The sequence below is a fragment of the Caloenas nicobarica genome, chromosome 7 (assembly GCF_036013445.1).
Source record: "Caloenas nicobarica isolate bCalNic1 chromosome 7, bCalNic1.hap1, whole genome shotgun sequence".
Classification (NCBI taxonomy): Eukaryota; Metazoa; Chordata; class Aves; order Columbiformes; family Columbidae; genus Caloenas; species Caloenas nicobarica.
The window spans coordinates 13671763-13695546 of NC_088251.1; the positions used below are offsets into that span (position 1 = coordinate 13671763).

A 23784-nucleotide genomic window follows, 5' to 3' on the forward strand; every position below is an offset into this window, starting at 1 on the left:
AAACAGATTTCCCGGGTTGCTATTTCACTCTTTCCTGATTGTTCAAGAGAAGCAATCCCCACATTAAATGTAGGAAGGAGGTTGCTGTTTTCCATATAGAGAGTGAAATGCATCAAGCACAAAGGTTTAGGATATAGGAACAGCATATTTTAAACAGATCCAAGGGTGTGTAGGTGTGTGCTGGTCCCCTGCATGAGCCTGAATGTCATCCAATGACATCTGCACACCTGACAAACGGCAGAAAGGAACTTTCTGTGCTACTGCATTTTTCTCTTCAAGGTAGATACTATCACTACATTAGTCAAGCTAGAGCTGAACTGTCATAGCTCTTCTATTATTATTTACCAAAATGGTTATCAGCCAGATTTGTACTATTAAATTCCTGTATCATGGAATTACTTTAATACCCAGGAAATGCAGTACTATGGAAGTGTTATTCCTCAGCTTGGTTTTGCTTATCTTTTTTACAAGGCTGCTTCTGTGCTGGCTGCCCTGCAGGAAACAACAGAAGTGAAGTTATACCTGGGGGTCTCACCCTGCAGGCTTGGGGGGCTACTGGTTCTCACAGCACTGCTCTCCTAAACCGGCCCCCATCCCTTTAAACCAACGTCTTTCTCCAACCTAAATAATTCAACCCAGCACATAAGTTTTTAAAAAATGCCGATTTTTTCCAGCAGCCATTTTATTTCCTGCAATAGCTGACACACGCTAGTCCTTTGAGTTGACTCAATGAAGAAAGCACTTCCATTTTCTTTGCAGAATACTAATATGGTCTTCGTAAGCAAGTTCCTCGATTCAAGTTTACAAAGGTGGCACAATCAGGCCTCTGTAGTGAGATGATGAAGAGGCAAAGAACTGTGTCTTGTAAGAGGCCTGCTCTTCCACAAACCGCGTGGTCTTGCCTGGCCTCTGTGGAAGACACATTGGTTCCTGTGCTGGAGATACATAGATGGAAGCAGTATGACAAGGCTGCCTCGTTGGCTTCATCTGCTGGATTTGTGATGCACAGTTGGACTCTTAGTTCACAAAAACCTGAAAATCACAGCCTGGGAAACTGGCTTTCAGGAGGCTGCAAGGGACAGTGAATCAGTGCACATACAGTCATCTCCAGGAAGGTCCTGCTTACACGGGGCTGTCACAGACAGTAGAAGAGGTGTCAGCAGGAGGAGAATCTCCCCTAAATTGCATCAAACCAACAAGCTGGTCAAATGACAACCCACACCCTGAGTTCAAACACGCCTTCAGTCTTCAGTACGACCCCTCCAATGAAGTGTAATTTTCAGCAAAGCCGCGTGAGACGATCCTTCCACAGGGATGACTTGGCTTCTCTCCCTGGCCAGACCATCCCACCCCATCCCTTGCCTCAGGACACATCGCATAGCACAGCAAGCTCATATCAGGAGCTGACCCAGCCAAAAACTAACAATTCAAAATAAGAAGTGGGGAGAGGAGGAGTTGCTTTTTGGACAAAAGAGATGGATCTTCTCATGTGACCATGAGTGGTTGGAGAGAAAATGGGGGCCTGCAGCAAAACCAACACTGATCAGCTCAAACCTTCTTTGAACTCTCACCAAGTCACTAATTTGTGTCTGAATGATGAGAGCAGGAACCAAGAACTGATGGCACTTTCCTGCCACTCAGTTCTGGTTAGAATTAGATCATAATAGCAATGATGCAACTCTACGTCTCTCCTTCCTTTATCCCTATGTACAGGCACTGTGAGGCGCAGAGAGGTGAAATGCCTTGGTATCTGCGTGGGAGAGCTGGGAACATCAAACAGAGGGATTTATCTCCTCTGAGACCTGCTGTGCCTAGTAGACCATGCTGTCTTACATTAACAAGCAGATTTCTCCATGTTCAGATTCTCTTCTCCTGCAGAGGCTGCTGCAAAGGAGACGATGGGGACAGAAAGTGCCTTGTGCTCCTTAGGGCTGCCCCACCACCATGCATACATCGAAATCAAGAGTAAGAAACAGAGAGCCAGCTCCCGCTCCCTCTCACTTCACCTGTTTGCAGAGGTCCTGGCTCCCTCAGACAACCAGATAAAAACAGCAAGAAAACTGCCCAGAACCCCACTTTTCTGGAACTAAAGGCATAGCCACTAGCCAAAAGGACCACTTAATTTCATATTTATTTCCAGCCACTGGGGATTTCCTGAGGTTAGATGCTGGTTAATTAAGCCATAGAGCAGCCATTCAGCACCTGGCCCACAAAGTTTAAAAGCCATCTTAAAAAAAAAAGGGGGGGGACACTTGTACCAAAGTAATGCTACAAATTATGCTTCCAAAACAACTTCCTATGCTTTTCTTTTTTTCTTACTTTCTGGCACATCATCGCCCACATGAAAGCCAAAAAGAGGTGGTAGTACTTGGCTACACAAGGATAGCCCACCACAGTAGCAATTCAAAAGCTCGTTCCATAATCCAGCAAAATTTTTTAATCCAGAAGTGTCATTATTGGGTTGATTGACATATCTATGCATCCCAAAAGCCCTCTATCCACTACAGCAGCAACTTCATCAAATGCATTGAGAACTTTGCTGTTGCATGTCCCTGGTGCATTAGCTGGAGTTATTGCATCCAGCTGCACAGCATAAAGCTGCAGGAAACAATTTCATCAGGGTCCTATTAGGCTTAAACAGGTTGGTCTTTTACACACAAGATCTTAGAGAGGAATAGCTTTGGACAATAATTTGAATGCATCACTAAAAAACATCTGAACTACAGATTCCTGTTTATGGACACAGGCTTCCACCCATCTCACAGCAGCCCACACCAGCGGCTTGGAGTCTGGAATTTAAAGCACGGCAGTACAGGCAGCAATGCTCCTCCAGGTTTCTATATGAGCTTTAGGCACCACAGGGACATGAGAGTCATCTCCACTAGTTCACTGCTTTCTGAATAATCCGTGGAAGTTGCCACTAAACTGTGGAAGGACCGAAGGGTGAACAACTTCTGCTGGAAAATCAGTCCTGATTAGCTTGATGCTTTGCAATTTGCCTCCCGTGTAACTACTGTCCCATCCTGACCCAGCGAAAAAGCTTAAAGGCCACAGCACAAGACACTGTGTTAATTTAGGGTAACCCTGTATGGAATACGGCACAAGTCTAATGATCCAACCACAAGAGATTTCGGTTTTTTTAAAAGAATAATTCAGTGTATCCATTCAGTTAAACAGAAAGCCCTGTGTCATAATAAAGCTGTCATGAGGTTCTGGAAATATGGTCTCACTGGAGGAACACATTGTAATTTTATATCCAGCTATTTAAGAAGATGAGGCCAAGCCCTGAGTGACAGACACTTTGATGAAACAACACATGAATTAAACATAATTATACTAGAAAAACAGTAAAACAGAACTAATCATCGAGGCCCCTGTGTTGTACTGAGAGCAGTGACATTTGCATTGGCACGGGGCATTCCCATCCAGAGAGCTCCAAATCCTCCATGAATATCAGTAATTAAACAGGCTGCTATGCAGCCAGAGGGAGGCAAGTTTTGCTGCCCCCAGTTTTGCATGAAGTGAGGTTAACATCCCGCCACAGCCCAGGGGAGCCCGGGCTGCCTGTGTGGGCAGGGAGTTTCTCCACCTCCTCTTTGCTCTTTGAAATGGCCATCATGCCCTTTGCTTTATTAGGCTTTTTGCGCTGATAAAGATGCTGCCATGCTCCAGTTAGATTCCTCCCAAAAATCCAGACCTAGGATCTGCAGTTGTAGTCTCACTAGGAAAGACTTGATCTATTTTCCCTCACAAAATTCAGATGTAATTTTACACAGGCCTACCTGCTATAAACTTGTCTCCGTATGCAATGTTCTCTCTATCCATATTTAATCTTGAAAAAAGAATATAACTGGGTTCAGGAAACCTGCTTTTTTCTGGGTTTCCATGAAAGCTGGATCTCAAAACCCTTCTTTATGTCAACAGTAGACAACTGTTTCATAGACTTCATCTAGCAGAGTTGGTAACTAACCTAAAAATGGCAGATGGAAGCATTAAATATTTATTGGACTGGAGTGCATTGATTTTGGAAATTAACACTTTGCAAATTACTTCTGTGTAAACAGTAATTAAACAGTCAGGCACAGTCCAGTCCAGGTTCTGAGTAAGCTGCAACTCTTTATGTAAAACATATGTATACATAAAAAAATACGAAAGCACAATGAACTAACACTTCTCTACTGATCTCCATCTGCATGCACCAAATTGCTACGCTATTGTGAATTAAAATTAATTAAAACTTTGGAATGGTTTTCCATGTAAAATTGGAACAGTGGAAGCCCTTGTGCCTGGCACTCAGGCATTGTGTCAGTAAAGCATGCAGGGAGCAGGAGTAGATGATACATGGCTTTAAAATACCAAGGACTCTCTGATCCTAGTGCTACTGATGCTGGGATTGAACTGGTGATAACAGCAAGACCGAACTGGTGCTTGTAATGGGGGAAAATCATGAGAAAAGTGCAATTGATACAGCTAGGTCCCTTGCAGGCTCCACATGAGCTCCAGGAGAGCAATCATAAATAGCATAAAGATGCTATTTGCTTTTGAGCACGTCCATTCATGTGGGAATAGATTTGCTCAAGAGATATTGCAGTTTTATTCCCTTTAGCAGAATATTAATCTCCCACTAGCAGTGATGAGACTCACGTGGTCTTTTCCTTAATAGACCCTTTTCAAAAGAAAAGATGTTTTACCTCTGCTTTGAAACTAGCTTCCTCTTCCACAACTACAGGTCTTCCTTTCAAATACTGTCCAATATCCTTTCCAGGACTTGTTCTATTCACTGTACCTACGTGCTCAGGATCTCACGAAGGTAAGTGTGTACTATTCATTAAGGCAATAGCTGAAGTCTCATTAAAATGGTTGCTTGTAAATTAGTGAATCAGAAGCTTTGGGTACCGTTCTGCAACCTTTACTTCTCCAGCACAGACTGCTATACACTATATTTTGTTACCGTAGCTGGATTTTTTCCATGCTCTGAGTACATTACTGCTTTTTTTACTTCACTTTCTCCCTTCCCCCAAAACATATGTACTTAAAAACCCACCACAAACCCACCTACACGGAGAGGGTGAGTGTGTAAATCAGACTCTGAGCTCTTCCTGCGGCTGTGGTGATGAAAGGGCAGAGGCTCCCCACAGACTGCACGCGGGAATAAGCAGCTTATTCTCATTTTACAGGCAGTGCTGGGCTTTGCTACGGTGGTTGGGGGAAGCACGGAGGGGATGCTTGCTCCCTCAGCCAGGGAACAATCCTGACTCTACCACACAGCCCATCCTCAGGTACCACCCACCTGCAGCAGCATGCCAGGGGGAAACACGGAGCTGGTTCCCCAGCAGCACCTGCACCCTGAGTACAATCCCTGACACTGGGCAAGGGAGAAAAAAATCAGAGCGCTCCTCTGGCTTAGCCCAGCCAGGCGAAGACACGGTGCTGCTGAGAGCATGAGAGAGGGGTCTCAGCTGCAGGGAAGCGGTGGAATTCTGCACAGGCACAATCAGGACCTCATCTCTTCTGGCAGGGCTACGCTCATTTCATTGCATGCACATGCTCGCAGGCTGCTTCTGTTTGCTTTCTCCCTTTCTCTCCCATTCCAAGTTGAAGATTGGTTTCATGTCCCCAAGAGCTCCTAGGAGCTTGTCAGCGACTTTGCAGAAGAAGATGAAGAGAACAAGGCTGCCAGGGGACTTTAATGAGAGCTACTTCAATTCTCATGGTGCAGTTAAGAGTCACATAATGAAACAGAGGCTGGTTTGTTTGGTTTTTAATGAGGTCTATTTATATTTGACTTTAACTATCCTCATTCATTTCCTCTGAAACAAACCTCTACTGCTGAAATTGTGTGCATCAGAGGTAATAAAGGGTAGCTATAATCTGATTCACTGCATTGTGCCAAACATGAACGTACTTGCAGGAGGGGCTGATAGTATACAGCAGCAACATTTAAAGTGGAAGAATTGATGGCAAAATTGAACATAACTTCTCAGTTGTCTCACAGAAAGCTGAAATAATCCTGCAGACTTGTCTGGAGGCACTTTTCTTCCATGTTGTTGTAACATCAAGAGGTTGAGGCTGCGGTTAAAGCTAGTTTTATGGTTCACAAACTGGAAGGTGGTGAAAAGCAGGAGCCTTACATGGTAGATTTTGTCTGGCTGTTAGGGACACCTGAGTTTCGAGATGCCAGAGAGAGAGGAAAACCAGAGGAATCACATGTACACCAACCCAAAGAATGCAAGATCCTCAAGCTTTTTACCTTCAATAATGCAGGAAAATAGATAGATAGATAGATAGATAGATAGATAGATAGATAGATAGATAGATAGATAGATGGGCTTTGTGGCTCCCTCTCCATATAGAGGATTTTTAAAAAATTTTAAAAAATCAACAGTACCATTCCCTTGACTTTTTCCCCTCCTTAAAACAGAGAAACCACTGTTTACAACATAGCTAAAATCTGAAATGGAGGTTTTCTCCTTGGAGGAAGAAATTTTGCCCTTATCTCCATATTTAAGCTTTTAAACAAACACAGCCTCATTCTAGAAGAGCAGCTGTGTAATTAAGCCAATTTTGGGATGAACAGTGTGATTCAAGAGCCAAATACTATCTTAATTATATGCATTAATATTCTGCTAAGAAGATGCTTAAAAAAAAAAAAAAAAGATAATTCATGTTATTGCACAAGGAAGGCCACTAAAAATATAAAAATAACAAAGAGGGGTGCCAGTCCAAGACACAGCGAATGGCTGCACGGGCCTGAAAGCAGCTCCCAGCTGCAGAGGAAGCGCCCAGTGAGTGGCAGATAACAGCCACATCCAAGCAAGAAAAGAGTGGCCAAAAGTCATCTGCTGTCAGAGGTGAATACTGAATGAGGCACTTCTGTGTCAAAGGGAGAGTTGCTTCATGGCTGGCCCAGCTGCTTGAGAAGAATTTTTGGCTGTGATCTGTTTTTCTGTGAAGAAACACAGAAAGGAGCATCTTCACAGAAGCAGGCAGGAAACACAGAGCCAGAGGTCAGGAAGGAGGGGTTAGAGAGAGGAGTCTCATGGTTCAGGCAGTGGGGTGCCCTCCTGTAGTGGGGTCACACTTGAGACCCCGTCTACAGACCACCCCAATGGCTGGGGCTGGGCGAGGGGCAGTGTCCGGCGCCGGGTGTGTGGCAGGGGGAGCAGGCAGTACACGGGGGACGGGAACTGAGCGGATGAGGAGCTGGGGAGTGATGTCTGTCTGCTGCCCCAGGTGTGATGGAGCATCCCTCGTCAGAGCTGCGGTGCAGTCCCACACTGCTCTCCCGCCTCTTACTGAGGCTGCATTGCAAAACCACAGCATCAAGAGAGAAAAGAAGGGATTTCCATGTGAGTTAGGAAGCCACAGTGGGGTGTGAAACTCCTGGTTCCCACTATGGACAAAAAAAACCCAAAAAACACAAGGTTTAAAAAAAGCCAGAGCTGCCTTGATTGTACTGAAACACTGATTTAAAGGGAGTTTGCAGTTGCACAACAGCAAGAGCCCTCTGATCTCAGATGTGCAAGGTGAGGGTGTGGGATTTCTGGCTCACAGCCTCACCACAGGGCCCTGTGCTCCCATCAGCAGGGCTGGCTCCGTGTGTGAACAGGACATCTCCAAGGACAACCCAGGTGCTGCAGGAAGCAGGACTGGGAGTACGAAACCATTGCTCTTTCTGCTGAACGGGCAATGATCCTCCATCATGCAGAGGTGCTATTCGGAATGAGTCTCTGCGGTGCAAGTGCAGAAACGCCTGAGCTGGCTCAGGTCTGGGCTGCAGCGGCTGCGTCGGCCGCTCCAGGGAATGGGCAAGGCCAGTGTACCCCCTGAGATCTCCACAGGTGAAAAAAGGACTGCACGCATTCGGATGAGCTGGCAAGGTCTGCCCTGTCATAGAAAGTGAGTATCAGGCTGAACTCCGCCCTGGGCTGTGACCAATGAGAAAGTCTGCTAATGTCACATATGATGGTGCTTTGCATTTTATGGTGCTTATGGGAAGAAAATGCCAGCCAGCTCTTCAGCTAGACCCAATCAGAATCAGGTCTAAATCATTCTGGATAGTTTCACGTTTGGTTTTGCAAAATCAGAGCTCAGTGAAGAGCCACAGGCACGTGTGTTAAGAAATGACAAGGAGAGCTGGCACTGGGGAGTTCCCTGGGACTTGAGGGTTCCTGTTGTGTCCACCAGTAGTGTCCATACACATGGCCACAGCACCAGCTGCTCCCAGAGAAGAGTCACCAGTCCTTCATTACAAGACCCTGATTTAGGTCTCAATTCCTGCCCCCCATACATTTTTACTTGAAGACCTCAAAGTGCCATGAGAGGGCATGCAGAGAAACCTCACTTACCACTCCTGCCCTTTGATTCTCCACAGAAAGCACAAGGCCCATATCTCTCTGCAGGAGAAACATGCCAGGAATATCAGGGATAAAGATAATTTTCCTGTCCAAGCTGGTTTATAAGATGATGCTTGCAAATGTTTAAGAACTCAATATCCAAATGACATGCGGCAGAAACACAGCAACGTGACTGTCGTGGAGAGAAATGCTTTACTGCATATAGCAGAGGGAAGGGCAGGTTGAGGACTGAGCTCCCATTTAGCAGAGTCATTTGTCCAGATTCCCATGTCCTACTAAGCCATGGCCCATGGCTGTGAGGAACAGCTGCTCAGTCCCTCTACTGCAGAACAATTGGGATGCAGAGACAAACTTCCCCTTCAAACCAATCCCAAAACCCACTGCATGAACGAAGGCTATCACGCTGCACAGGGAAGCTAGCAACATTTTGCCTTAGGGCTGGAACAGCATCCCAGGGTCCAGCGACCTCAGTGTCTCCCTCACAAAGCAGAAAACTCACCAGTGCCTTCCAGTGGGCTCCCAGGAGCCCAGCATAGGGATGGGATGGGGCCAATTCAATAAGGGAACCCCAGACTTTCCATTTTAGTCTCTAAAAGGGTTAGGAAACACTCACCCAGCTCAGGAGAGCTTCACCTGAATGTTTTTGACACTACAGAGGTAGAATGGTGTTTTGGACTTTGCCTCTTGCAGCTTTTCACACACAAAGCTAACAGCTCCAGCACCTTCCCCTGGGAAGGGGATATGTAAGAGCACCCGTCTCACAAACAAACGTTGGATTGTTACCCATCTTAACTACATGGAGGACCAAGGTCCTATTAATTAGCACTGACATTTACAACAGAGGCCACGAGATACAAGCGGTAGGAAGATGGATGAATTCTAAGAGGATTTGGGACCAAAAAAAAAGCTGTGGGGGATGGTTGTTTTGGGGGGTTTTTTGTTGTTGTTGTTACCTTTTTTCTTAATTCTAAGTTTTCCTTGTAAAGAGAGACTGTTGACATTTGAATTCCTTTTTGCATTAGAATAGGAAAAAATGCAGTAAGTCTTTTGCTGTATATCTAAATTGCAAGGTTCTGCACACCGCAAGAAATGAAAAAGGGACCCTTGGACTGACCAGTTTCCAGTTAGCGGACTCATATGTGGACCTGAAGGTCACAGATCAGGCTACAAGGGTCTAGCTTAGCCTTGATTCAGAGGATTAAAAAAAAAAATGCAGAAGGCCAACAACTGTCTGTCTCTACTCAAGCAGGGTCAAGCTCATGATAAAATAAAACCATCTGCTATTTCAGACTTTCATCCCAAACCAGAATAAACCCATTTTGATGCTCTTGTGGACATATCACCTTCCACTGCCTTTCATGTGCTCCAGTTGACATTATCAGGCATTCAGATTCCTTGGATGAGATCCTTGGGCATTAACCAGTGGGATTAAAGCAAAGATCAGTGTAAAACAAAACCACTGGTGGTTCCATTGTATGCTTTCTGATTTTTGAGCCATTAGGCCATATTCCTTTTATACCTTGCAGCTTTTCTCTATAACATGGAAGTATACAAAATTGAGTGGTGCCTAAACAAAAGCTAGGATTCTTGTGTAATCCCTTCAGTCTGTAAACTGAGGCTTTAAGAAAAAAATCAGTTATCATGAGAGCTAGAAAAGCTGCCTCAATTCATGACTGTTTTCTACATAACAATGCCAACAGCAGAAACAACTGCCCTGTTTCTGAGCACTAAGTAACCCCATTTCTCACCTTCATCCCTACTGTGTTGCTAATCTCTAGGAAAGAGCCTTCAGAATTCAACAGAGAAACTCAAATCTCCTTCTGAAGAGGTAATCCACTGGCAGTGACACTGGAGCAGGGGAAGCTCAACAGAAGGGGAGCAGATCCTGCACTTGGTCTCAACCCAGAAGCAGATCCTTCACCACCACCTCAACCTCCATATTCTCCCCAGGGCAATGACAGCAGAGTCACACTCATGCTCAGCTCTGGGGTCTCCTTTCCTCTCCCCTTCCTAATGTGTAGACTCACAGCTCACCAAAGACATGTGTATGCTGTGAGGGTAGATGGCAGAAGGGTTAGCACCTCTGACAGGTGCCATCGATGGGCAGAGACAACGCTCTCCCTTTATTTAAAACCTTATTTAAACCAAGTCAGAAAACCCCACCACCACTGGTGTGGTTTTTCGAAGCACAACTTAAAAAACACTAACAAGTGCCACATTTCTCCAAACAGCTTTCCTCTCTCCTTTTGCCATCCTGCTAATCATGATGTCTGGGGCTATCGAAAGGCACAGCACAAGAACGAGTCTCTCATTCTGATCTGCTTCCGTGTTTATAACCATCGCTTATCTAATGACACTTAGGAAGTGTTACCAAGGAGACTATTTACATCCTGCACGATGTTGCTAAAGCAACACTGCTAAATTAGATGCAGTGCTCTTAGCCTACACCTCCTGTATTTGCATTGCTATTAAAATGAAATAGTCATAGGCTTAAACTATATTTGGGTCATTCACTTATACAAACACCTGAAAATAGTCTAATGGCAGCAGCTACAGAGTTCCCCCTTAAATACAGCACATCTAGGTCTCCATCTCTTACATGTATTTCTATAATAGCTTGCCTTTCAACGTGATCTGCAGACAAAGCGAGCCATCTTCTCTTTCATACTATAACCTTCCTTCACAGGACTTGTTTTCCCTAGATGTTTGGCTTTTATTTGAATCCATCAGGAGATTTTAACTGTCATAAATAATTACAGCATCTTAGTATTTGGTGGAGCACAGAAGGCAATTTGTAAGCGGCATTAATTTTTGAGGCATAAGATGGCTCAGAGGCACTGGAAATGCGACAACTTGCCTGAAGTTTATGGGTCAGCTGTTCATCCTCACCCTGAGTCTTGATTCAGCTGTAGAGTCACCATTCAAGGTCTTCAAAATGGCCCATGGAAAGATTAAAAGGCTAAATAATGACTAATAGGGAGAAATACTCATTAGGAGTGATAATAAAATTGAAATAATTTAAAACTATTAAGAGCTATAAACAAGCTATAAACAAAAATAAAGGCCAGGGGCTATTTTAGATGAAGTTACAGAACAAATTGAACAAAGAAGTACAAAAGACTACTGGTAGGCAGGAGAATGAGCAAAAGGAATCAAGAGGTGTGTTTGCAATGGTTTCCACAGCAAGTGACAGCTTCTCTAGAGTTTGGACATTTGTCAATATGCTAAAAAACATACTTAAAATTAAAACACAACACCCCCCCCCGCCATGTTAATGTAGAGATATGGACAACTGTCAGGAACTTTACAGCAAATAATACGATTGTATAACAATATATTCAATGCAGTTTTACATATACAATAAATATAATTTAATTGTATTCTTCATTATACCAAGCAATGTCACAAACAAAGACAATGGGCTCTCTGAACTCAACTCAGGTATTCTGCTGCAAATCTAGAGCAATGTGTTATCCTCACAGCTTTCTATTCTGACAGTCTGAGCAGTACGCTTTGGAAAACCACGCATAATAATAAAATACCATCCTACCAATACCTAGCTGGAACTCCCCATCGTTATTTAATATGTTTACTCCAAAAATAACTCCTGCTTTTAACACTTTAAAATTTAACAGATGAACTCAGGCAAGGACATAAATACTTGGTATCTGTCATTGAATTCAATCAGCTCCCTGAATCAGAGCAAAAGCATCTTGTTCCAACTCTGCTTCCATGTGTAACATGGTTTGGGTGCCTCTTATTAATAAATCCTTGCTTTATCCCAGAAGCACTACTAAAAGACATTCCTGGGAGCATTTTACTATATATAAAACTTTTGTTCCAACAGCAAATTTGGTCTGCCTGGAGAGTCTAATCAGAAGGTAACTCTACTTCCTGCTGAATAGGCTAAAGCACAAGAAAGCCCACGTCACAGATTCACAGAATGTTAGGGATTGGAAGGGACCTTGAAAGACCATCTAGTCCAATCCCCCTGCTGGAGCAGGAACACCTAGGTGAGGTTACACAGGAAGGTGTCCAGGCAGGTTTTGAATGTCTCCAGAGAAGGAGAATCCACAACCTCCCTGGGCAGCCTGTTCCGGTGTCTGTCACCCTCACTGAGAAGAAGTTTCTTCTCAAATTTAAGTGGCACCTCCTGTGTTCCAGTTTGTACGTATTGCCCCTTGTCCTATCATTGGTTGTCACCGAGAAGAGCCTGGCTCCATCCTCGTGACACTCACCCTTTATATATTTATAAACTTTAATGAGGTCACCCCTCCATCTCCTCTTCTCCAAGCTAAAGAGACCCAGCTCCCTCAGCCTTTCCTCATAAGGGAGATGCTCCACTCCCTTAATCATCTTTGTGGCCCTGTGCTGGACTCTCTCCAGCAGTTCCCTGTCCTTCCTGAACTGAGAGGCTCAGAACTGGACACAATATTCCAGATGTGATCTCACCAGGGCAGAGCAGAGGGGGAGGAGAACCTCTCTCAACCTACTAAACAGCCCCCTTCTAATACACCCCAGGATGCCATTGGCCTTCCTGGCCACAAGGGCACAAGGATGGCTCATGTTCACCCTGCTGCCCAGAAAGCATTTCACCTGACAAGCTTGTAATTGCTTATGCCTGGGAATTTAAGTTGAAATAACAGAATCTGGGCTGGTAAAGAATATACTAGCAGCATTGGGCCCCAGTTCAGCCAGGCAGGTGTGTCCCTTAGCTTTTGTGCTTTTAACAGTATTTAAGGATGCTTTTCAGAGAGCTGCAAGAGACAGAAGTGCCCAACGGAGTGAGTCAGGGGTAGCTGAATGCCATTGCCTGTTCTCAGAAGGATGCTGCCGATGTTTACTGACAGCAATGGGGTGACATGGTTAGATGGAGACTTAGCTCAGCTAAGTCAATGAGCTGGGAATATAGGGTGGAACTCTCCAGTCCCAGCATTTCCCTAGGAGGCAAAACTGAATCCTGAGCCTGGATCACGTGAACTCTATTGGAATTCATGGATGTAGGACTGCTGTGTTGAAGAGATGAATTGTGTCTTCCTTCTGCTGAATTGTTATGCAAGATATAAATAAATCATTTTCCCTTCCTAGACATCAGCCTATTTTAGGACAAGGGGATAGCACAAGTTCTTTCTTGCCTCCCTGCAGCAGCTACAACGAGACTCAAGTCCTCAAGTTTTGTCATTGTTTTAGCTCCTCCATGAGAAGGAGTGGTAAAGGCACAGAAGAGGGTTTTTGTAGTTGACCATGGCTGGAGAACATGTGTGTGCCCACCACCACACTCTGCTGAGCTGCCTGGACATATGCCAACATGGTGTTGGTAGAGAGACTCCTCTGAGCCACGTGGCAGGGAAGCCACCCCGCAGCAGATGAGCAGTGCTGAGGTTTGAACAAACACTCGAAGTCTTCCTAACTCCCCTCATATAGCAAAAAAAGGGTGGGTCAAGTCTTGTGGGGCTTCAGATCTACAAGAGACATACTCCCTCGTGCCTCCTCCCATGGCTGCCACAAGAAAACTTCATGAAGGTTTAGAAAGCGATATGCAGTCTTCTGTGGGAAAGGGTTATTTGTGTCCACACACGAAGGCTGCAGAATATCTTTTTTAGCTACCCCTGCTCAAGGGGAGCTTTCCCAGGACTCAGCCCCATCTGAAACAGGTCAGGAAGGGCTCCAAGGAAGGGTCAGAAATGAGGATGTGCGTCACTGGCAAGGCAGAGAAAGGGGAGGAGAGGAGGTGTCATCCCTGCCACCAACCAACTCCTTCTCCCTTGGGAAATACGATCAAAAGAGAAAGAAGTTTCCTCTGTGCTAGCTATGCCACTGTGAAATTTTCTAGGGACCTTCTGTTGGTTTTGGATCAGGTCCTAGACCTGCATGGACAGAACCCATACTGTATGATGTGTCTGGGTTATTCATTAGCAAAAGCGTTCCCTCCACAATCAAGCATGTAGAGCACCTTATTAAAACATGCCCCGTTCCATATCTGACCCAATGGAGTTGGCATGAATAAGGTCTCACCACACCCTGAGAAATGCCGCTGGATCGTGAATTATCATTACTTCCCTCATCTCAGTTCCTACATGGCGTTATCTAAACTATGTCATAAATCTTCTGGGTTTTATCTGAACTTTCCTCCTCCTAGTGACATTCTGTACTTCTGAATAATGTTGTCTCCATATGAATTACAAGGGGCACAGCAATAATGCTCCAGCAGAAACAAGGGAAGCAGTGGGAAAATAGCTAAAAGCTACACTGAACTGTTTTCCTACTTGTAATCTTCTGTCATATTCCGAGGTGGAAGATTAGATAACGAGACTATTTATAGCAGCATTGCTGGGTGTGTATCACAAAACCTTTATTGTAAGACCACAGCAAGTATAAAATTTTAATTTTGCCTGCCACTACCCTGTGTCACATCTTCATTTGTAGCAAAGCATTTTTTCTTTTGAAGTGGGGTTATTAATAATGGATGTAGCATTAACATTTCCAAATTGGGAGTTTACCCTCAGTCTCTGTTCGAACCCATTGCTGGGTAATTTTTCCTCCTGGTCTTCATGTTGGACTGATAATATCTGCTCAGCCACCAAACACACATTGCATGGGCAAGAGCAACCAGAGCTCACTCCACTCACTGCTAAAGGTCCCACCTGCAGGACTTCTCTTGTTGAAACCTCAAACTGCTTTTTAATCTCTCTGCTAAGCCCTCCAGTGCATGTCAACAGGGTCAGAGAACAACCGTCCAAAGGAATTGCACCAAACACCAGGTGATTTCCACAGGCCATGAGGTACCCAGCAGATGGTGAGAACTTTCTGCCACAACTAATGCAGGGCAGATGTCAAGTGGAAGAGCAAAGCTGTCAGTACTTATCACTTGGCATCTCAACTCTAAACCTTTAAAAACAAAAGGTGTTTGCGAATTTAAATATGGAGAACTTTTTGCACCCTTGTTTTATTTTATGCCTGTTAAGGGATGTCATTGTTGAAGGGTTATACTGTTAAAACCGGTACACTAAATGATATACAGACATGGGAACAGGAATCTAGAAATCCAGTATTAACATCAAAGGCTACCTAGGTCCTTTATAATGTGTTCACTGTATTTTTTAATTGAAAAAGTAAATTATTTCAGCAGCTACTTCTCTTTCGGTATTTGCTGAAATGCTTCAACATAGTCAATTAGTGAGCCACATTTTCTCTTTCTCATTTTCTATCACATCTATTCAAGTGACTCACTCACGTAATACACAGATTCTGTTTGCCACATTTAAAGTTATTTATGTCCTGTCTTCTACAGTGACTCAATATTTCTATGGGAAACTATGTCTTCCCTTCCTACCTGGTAAATACTTGTTAAATATAAAAAAAAATGGCATTCAGCATGGACAAAAATGATCCTGAAAGCTAGATAGATATTTAAAAATTCAATGGCACCAGTTGCTCAAATAAAAGAAATCGTAAGTAATACCAATACAATTAAATGCTCTATTAAATAGGTATCTCTTAAGGAGGAGATTTGAACTAACCTTCTGATGAAGAGTTGGAATTTGAATGGTAAATAAGCTCTGGATCTACAGCTGCTTGGCTTATCCAGCAAAAGCCTGTCCAGTAGCAAGTTAAGACTCCAACGCTAAGCTTTACATTAGATGGTGTTGATGAGCAGCAGAGCAAAAAACACAGTCATGTCTCCATCCAAGTAGCAGTTAAAGGGAAATCAAGCAGAGCTTATGCCTAACAGAGGATAAAAGATGATCAGTGGGGTTTTTAAATCGTATGTTGACATATGGGAAGTCAATGTAAATTAGAATGAACCAAGCATAACATGATTTCATTTCTTCTGACTGGGTCAGGGTGTGAGCTACAGCTTTCAAGTAGGGTGAAGCCAGAGGGATGTCCAGACAGGGGCAGCTCACGAAGACTTTCATGCTCCCATTCAGCTCCCCAGGTAAGAAACCAATACCCCAAAAGTGACTAATTCCACTGAGACAAAGGATCCCAGATTTCCAGCTTTGCTCAACATCCCACGGCCCCTTGTCTCCTCAGAAGCCAGGCTCTTTCTTTGCTACCCCACTGGCTAGTTACAGAGCCCCCCCAGCCATTGCTTCTCAAGTCCCGATCCTAGACAAAGGGTATGTTCTGGCCATATCATAAAAACTACAAGATCAAGAATCAATAGGGAATCCCTGCATATGCCTGTGCACATGTGTATAAGCCCACATATGCAGGAACATCTGGAAGCCTCAGTGTTACTAGTGTGAAACCCCAATACTGAATATGAAGGCACAAAGAGAGGATGGACACTCTGCAAACAATACTGGTACTTTAGAATTTACTTTGTCTGAAATTTTATTATTGTTTTTTCAAAAAAATTTTTACATTAAGTAGGGTTTTTTTAAACTAAAAAACCTGCATGGTGTTTTATCTCCAAAGCTGGCTGAGAACTATTAACATTTACTTTTCAGAGTTTTGCATAAAATAGACCTGAGGTTTAACCTGACAGTTTTCTGGGAGCTGAGAATTTTTCCCTATGCTTCAGCAAAGAGTTGAACCGAGGTGGACTAATGGAGAATTATATAAACATAATATCACCACGACATCCACCACTCTATAATTTTAAAACACAATCCTATTTTAATCCTATAACTGGAAGGCCAAGTAACCAGTAGTGTAAACATGAACTAAAATCTTATATACAACATGCCTTTATCAGCTAGAGATCCCCAAGAATGAATGGAGGTGAAAACCTACCCACCTCAATTTTAATCACATGGTTGCATCATCCCAGACCTTAGTATGGGTAAGTGTCCAAGTGTCTGTCCTTCTCCCCAGCTACACGGCTAGCAACACCCTAGTTAGCTAGGTTAAAAGGTAGCTCAGGCTCATGCCACAGTCACAGTAGAAACTTTAACCATTGCCAGACCCTAAGCTTCAGTTAAAATTCAGCTCTTGTCCCCAAAACTACTTGGGGATTTGTCAATTTGTGGCACAGAACCGAGCACCTGCACAGTGCTGTCATTAAAGTAAGAGACTGCTTTGGGATTTGGCAGTTCGCAGCACAGCGTTGAGCACCTGCACAGTGCTGCTATGAAGGTAATCTTAGATCAACCGTTTCTGGATGGAGACAACACGGAAACTCAAGCATTGCAGACCCCGCTGCTCGGGACAGTTCACAATTGGATTGCTCAGATATCTGAACATTTCAAGGCAAACCAAGTTAGAGCACATATGGATCCCCAGCTCAAAATAAGGAGTCACCATGAAGTGGTAGAAGCACCATAAGTAAAATAACGTGTACTTATGTACTTGCCACAGGCAACAATTTCAGTGATGCAGAAGTAGCTGGTTTGAGCAATTATCCTAGCAGCAGTAGGTAAGAACAGCTGCCAAATCTGAAGTCTTCCAAGCCTCTGTATTAGAAACCTTCCCAGATACAGGGCTATCCACAAAAGCTGCTATTTCAACAGCCTAGGAAACAAGATGAAGTGGGGGCTACTTAGTCCCCTGTTACTCAAGAGGTCAACATAAGCAAAGAGAACCTGCTTTCTCTTGCTCCAAAAGAGCCTATAAATGCAAAAGCACCTGTATTTTTCAAAACCACAGGGTGCAGGAGGCACAGCCTCATCCAAGAAAGATGTGATGGGACTTTGCACAGGGACCTCGTCACAATCCCTACTCTCCCAAATAAAGCCAGGATGTTCTGTGACTTCAATGCTGCCATGGCAATAAACCACTCTGTAAACACCCAGGCAGGGATGCACATGAAAAAAAGGATAGATTCAGCTAGAGACCAGCCAACTTTAGAGCAGGCCCTATCCCTCCATCCATCACTGCAATGTCTGAACAACCCAGCTCCACATGTCACTGATGTGGAGAAGTTTTAAGTTCTCATTTCAGCGTTATCATTTTCAGCTGAACATGTGTGGCCTTAGGAAGATGCCCTTGAGAAGTCCATATAAGTAGGGCAAGTATGTAGTCTTTGTATGTAGCAAAGTACATAACTTCAAAGGATTCCTTGTTCATTACCTCCTCCATTCTCCCATAAAACAGGGCCCATTTTAGCATCCATAACATCAGCTATTAATGAGCTTTACAGAGCTACTAGCCACTGCAGATCGCCAAACCTCCTTTTGTTCAAAAGGAGCTGGAATCTATCAACTTCATTTGATGTCCTCCTAATTCTTGTACTGGAAGATACATTGAAGAGTGCATTGCTGCCCCCTGTCTACATGCCAGTCATTTCCCACCCCAGGTGTCCCTTTTTCCAGAGTCCTAGTTTATTCAATTATTCCTTATATGAAATTAATCCAGACTTTTAACTGTACTTGTTGGTCTCCCCTGAACCTTTTCCAGTCCTCCTGTATCTTTTTAGGATGGTGGAAGGGGAAGAACCAGAACTACACACAATATTCAGATTGATTCAACAATCTAATCATGGCCTCTATTTTCTTCTTCTTGTCTTCCCTTACAATTTCTAGTATTTCATTTGTTGTTTATCACTGCTACTGAGCCTTGGACTGACATTTTCAGCTCAATCACCTCACTGATGTTTTGATTGCTACTGGTTTTCAAAAGTAGCCTTTCTTGCTCTTGGGAAATACAGAGCATCTCCTGTTGGCAAAGTACCAGACAATTTTTCTGGGAAATTTCTGACAAGCTGCATTACCTGCTCCACCAAGAGACTGCAGCACCTTATGAAAAGGGCAATGGGAAAGGAAAAATAAGATCGACAAATTGCTTTGTTTGGAGCAATGGGCAATTTCACATAGTTTAAATGCAATAAATATAAGTTCAGTAGCTTGGGAAAAAATCTAGTTCTTGGAAGAAGGTCATATAAACCTGAGAACCTCAGGAAGGAAAAACTTTATACCTACAACCCAGACACACTGACAGATCAGAGGGAAACAAGTGCAATCCAGGACAGAATAAAGCAGAAGGGCAGGAAGCTGGAGGCATCCTTCAAAGCCTTGAATGATGAAACTTCTGACTGTCTAAGGCTGGAAGAAAATTAAACATTATTTTAAAGAAGAACCACTTATGATAGCAGTGGGAGCTGAGGTTATCTCAAAGCATCACTACTGGCATCTGCCCCCAGTGTACTGCTTGCACCCCAACTTCTAATCCCCATGATCATCAGCTGCTGGCGTCCTTTTACTCCCCATTAGTTTTATCTAGCCAGTGCACAAAATGGAGCTGGCAGCAGGACAGTCTTTCCTATCAGCAACATATAATTATTGAAATGCCTACACCAGCCAGATTGCTATCTTCTGCATGTATTTCAGCAGCTCATAAAATACCAGTGAAAGAAGAAAAAAGTCAGATGTATTTATGTGTCAGTAGGATACAGAGTTTGGAACGGCAACTGTAAAAATTCAGGCAAAGACTGTATAATCATGACTGGTCTCTCCTGTGGGCTGGAAAAAGCAACAAAGCTCCTGCCTCCTTGGTAAAGTGCTGCACAACAGGCTGTGCTTCTGGGGGCTTGCAGCCAGAAAGGCAGGGTCACTCTCTTCAGCAAACCGCTGCTGACTCTGCCTTCAGGTTTCCTAATAAAAAAGGGACTAGGAAGAACTGTCCTGCAAAGGTACCAGCCTGCTTCGTGTGATATTCTGGGGATATAAACCCCAAATCATCCCACAGAGATCACCCAGACACATAAGAGCTATCTGTATGAATGAGCAGTAAGTACAGGGGACCATGGAAGCACCCAGCACAACGTGACTCAGATCTCAACGGGAGCCTCCAGATACCACTGTCATGCAAATAATAAAGAATAACCCATGAGTAATCAGCCACTGCCAAAAAGAGGATCTCTGACTAGCTCGGGCTGTCTCTGTTATACAGCACATGCATTCTTTTGCATAAATATCATGGGTGCATTAACCCGTGAGAAAAATGACAGGAAGAAATCCTGCTCGCTGTTGTTCACCATGGAAAAGCTCCCTTCCAAGGCAAGAGAGGGCTCAGGAAAGAGCAGCAAACCTGAGCAGGAACCTGGAGGAAAGGATTTAAGAGAGGAGACAGTAATACTTCTTAGCTTTTACAATGTAATATTGATCTGCTGTCCACAGAAATGGCTAAGCTTTCTTGAAAGTGAGGACACAGACACAAGTGAGGATGAAGAGCCACTTGCTCACGGAGCACAGAAGGTGGCATTCATGTCCCACACCTCACCTCTGGCCCAAGGGCTAGCAAAAACTGGATTTCTAGCATTCTGGACCAGCAAATCTGGGAACTACACAACAGCTCTAACAGGGTACACAGCCCACATATCACAGTTCAACACAGCCAGTAAGGCTGAGCAGTAGGAAGAAATGCAACAGCTGCAGAGATTTGGAAGATGCAACAGTCTGCAAGGAGAGTCATTTACCAAAATACACCAGGATTGAAAAGGAGAATTAAGAGAGAAGATTGAATAGACTGTCTCAGAAGAACCCTGGGACAGGGAGGTGGGTTGAACTGGGGATGTATGTCTCAAGAAATAATAGAAGTCTCCTTGGTTGAACAGTTCAAGCCAGACTGCCCTGGCACTAGTAAATAAACAGTATACAGAGCCACTGATGCAAAGGTTGATCTTTTTCATCTCAGAATCTAGATTAGATACAGCTGGGGTTTTCCCACTCTGTTCCACTCCAAACAACCATACAAACCTTGTTTGAGAGTTATCACAAACCATATTTCAGAGAGGATGGACAGCAAAAATTTCCTGGGCTTTATCTGGCTGCATCGTTAAGGAGATTGTTATCAGATAATCATGATCTTTTGCTCAGTGTCAGGAAAGTACACAATGGATCACCTTCCATCACTCCGGAGAAACAGCCACATCTGGGTTATGGGAAGGGAAATACTCACAGGAATGCTGAAAATAATCTCACCTCAACCTCTGCATCATGCTATCACCAAGTGACAACCTCTTTACAACCACTGGCCGTGACTTTAACATCCACATCAAGACCATGGCATCTGATCAGCTGCAGTTCTAGAGGACTTCTGTTTCCACTGACTAGAATTCATTGTCCCCAAGATGGCAAAAGCCTGCAGGCAGGCTGTGACACCAAAATCTGGATTAACAATCCAGGCATAACATACTGCTTTGGAACAGGTAATCCCAAAGTGCTTGTGTCTATCAGTTACTAGTGAACAGTAATGTGAAGTTATTTTATAAAGGGCTGGACAAAACAGATTTTAAAGCACTGCTCTGAAAGCAACTCTAAAATCATAAGCCCAGGGTTCCAGGTTTACTATTGCAGGCATCTTCAGTAAAGACCTGCCTTTTTCAGCTACCTGGTTTTACAACTGCAGCTGCAGTCTGAGAATCAAGTTGGGTGCTTTCCTTCTTAGGCACGATCATCAAAAGCAAAGCAAGTGTTCTGCCAGCCATTCCAGTTTTCAGTTATATTTCTGTGTTATGCTTTCGATACCACCAAAAGTATCCGACAGTACCCAGAAAATTTGCTTAACTAAAGGTGACTATTTTTAGCAGGACTAAGAGAAAGGTTTTTAAATTTTCAGTACACGTGGGCAACAGCTTTATGATGAATGGAGGTCTTATTTTTTATATAGCAGAGATGAACTTGTAAGGTTCAGGAAGTGACTTCAGAGTCCCCAGACCACCTTGGGAAACTTAATGCAATCATAGTTTCTTCTTTAGCAAGAATGAGCCTAAATCATCCCTGGCACCAGGTTACTAAGAGATCATCACAGAAGAAAAGTACTAGATGGTGGACAAATTATTAAAATTCAGTGTCCCTAGCACTGAGCCAGACACTGAGGGAAGAACAACTGGGGACCTTCAATTAAAATACACTTTACAAAATGTTAAATGGCAGATATGTAACAAAACTGTGTGACATTCATACTTCTGCTGCTATGCCTCCGGACCATTTTACAGGAACCTGTCAGATGCAATCAGACTTGTTTATTCTGCATTTAAATGTAGGACCTGAGGCAGTCCGGTTTCAAAAAAGACAGAAAAGGCACATATTGTCCCTGGCATTTGCTTGTTTTTTACAACAAAGGCGATGTCTTCTTAACTCTTTACTCCAAACCAAAATTATTTCAGTGCTCTAATACATTACAGCCTTGAGAACATTTCTGATTGCTGCCTCAGCACAGGTAGAAATTTAATTAAAATGTAAATTAAAGGAAGAAAGAAAGAAACAAAGTGCCATTAACACACACATCCCCCCCGCAAAAAATCAGGTGTTTCATACAGGGCATCTTCAAAAATCTCACGTAAGCCACTGATAATGGATTAAGTGGCAGTGTCCCTTCTGGCTCCAGTTCATAAATTCTTATCTGCTTAAGGTTGCTCCAGAAAGATTTCCAGCTGACAGCATGATTCTTAAGAGATAAATCCTCCTTGGCAGTTTACAATTGCATACCAACTACTACAGCATCGCTTGTGCCTTCATGTTCACATCGATAGAGGACAACAGTTCACTGTTTAGGGTTCAGCATCCTCCTCCTTGCAAGTCAATTTTAAGCACAGCCATTGACTGGGCTGAGTTTGTGACTGACTTTGTCCATGACAGAGCAGTAAGTATTTGTAACATCTCCTTGCATGGCCATTTAAAAAGACGTGATATAATCACCCTCGCTTCACGAAACTGTTCTGAATCATCTGAGTACAGAGGAAAGGAGCAGAGAGGTGTAACGGAAGAATAACACAAGTATCAGAAAATCCTTCAGTATAACAACCTAGCTCACCTTTAACCACTTCCACTCCCCTAGACCATGCCAAAGATGTATCTGAAAGCTCAGTAAAAATGCAGGTGAACAGCAACATCCCTATTTTCCACACTGGTGGCTGCAAATTCTGAAACACACTGAGGAAGCTGCAACAAGTTTTGACCACCTGAAATGGCTGTGGGAGCAGCATCTTCCCTCATTCCCCGCTTACAGAGAGATGGCTGACATCCTCTGCTCTCATCATTCAGTGCCTTTGGCTGTGAAAACGTGCTTAGTGAAGAGGTACCCAGGTAGCGTTGAACACATACGGTGTGCACTGCTGCCCAAGGAAATCCCTTTCAAGAATGATGGGTTATTTTCTGCTATCCCCGATGCAGTTTACAGCCAAAGGGGGCAAAAGAGGGCAGGGACAGAGAAGACCTTGGGCAGTCGCTCCTGCTCACCTTACACAAGTCATCCCCATTGGATTTGGTCTGGACAGTGGCCCAGGATTTCAGAAAAGGGATTTCATCCTTATGAGGAGCAGAATAACTACATAAACTGGACAAGGAGCCCCAAATACCCCCTGCCCTCCTCCAAACAGGACTGGCAGATCTACATACACAGACGCATTCCTGGAGCACCCAGAAAAGACACCAAAGCAAAGCTTTTGTTCACCAAGATGCAGCTGGGGACTCTTTGGTGGTCCAACCCCTCTGACACGTTGTCCCTTGCTTTCCCGAGGTGCCACTGCCTGCTGGACCCT

General features: G+C 43.9%; 1 protein-coding gene across 2 annotated transcripts in view; it reads right to left on the reverse strand.

The window, feature by feature from the left end:
- NEURL1 (neuralized E3 ubiquitin protein ligase 1) overlaps nucleotides 1–23784 on the reverse strand; it is a 153570-nt gene that overhangs the window by 129342 nt on the left and 444 nt on the right. The gene's annotated exons all lie outside the window — the stretch shown is intronic.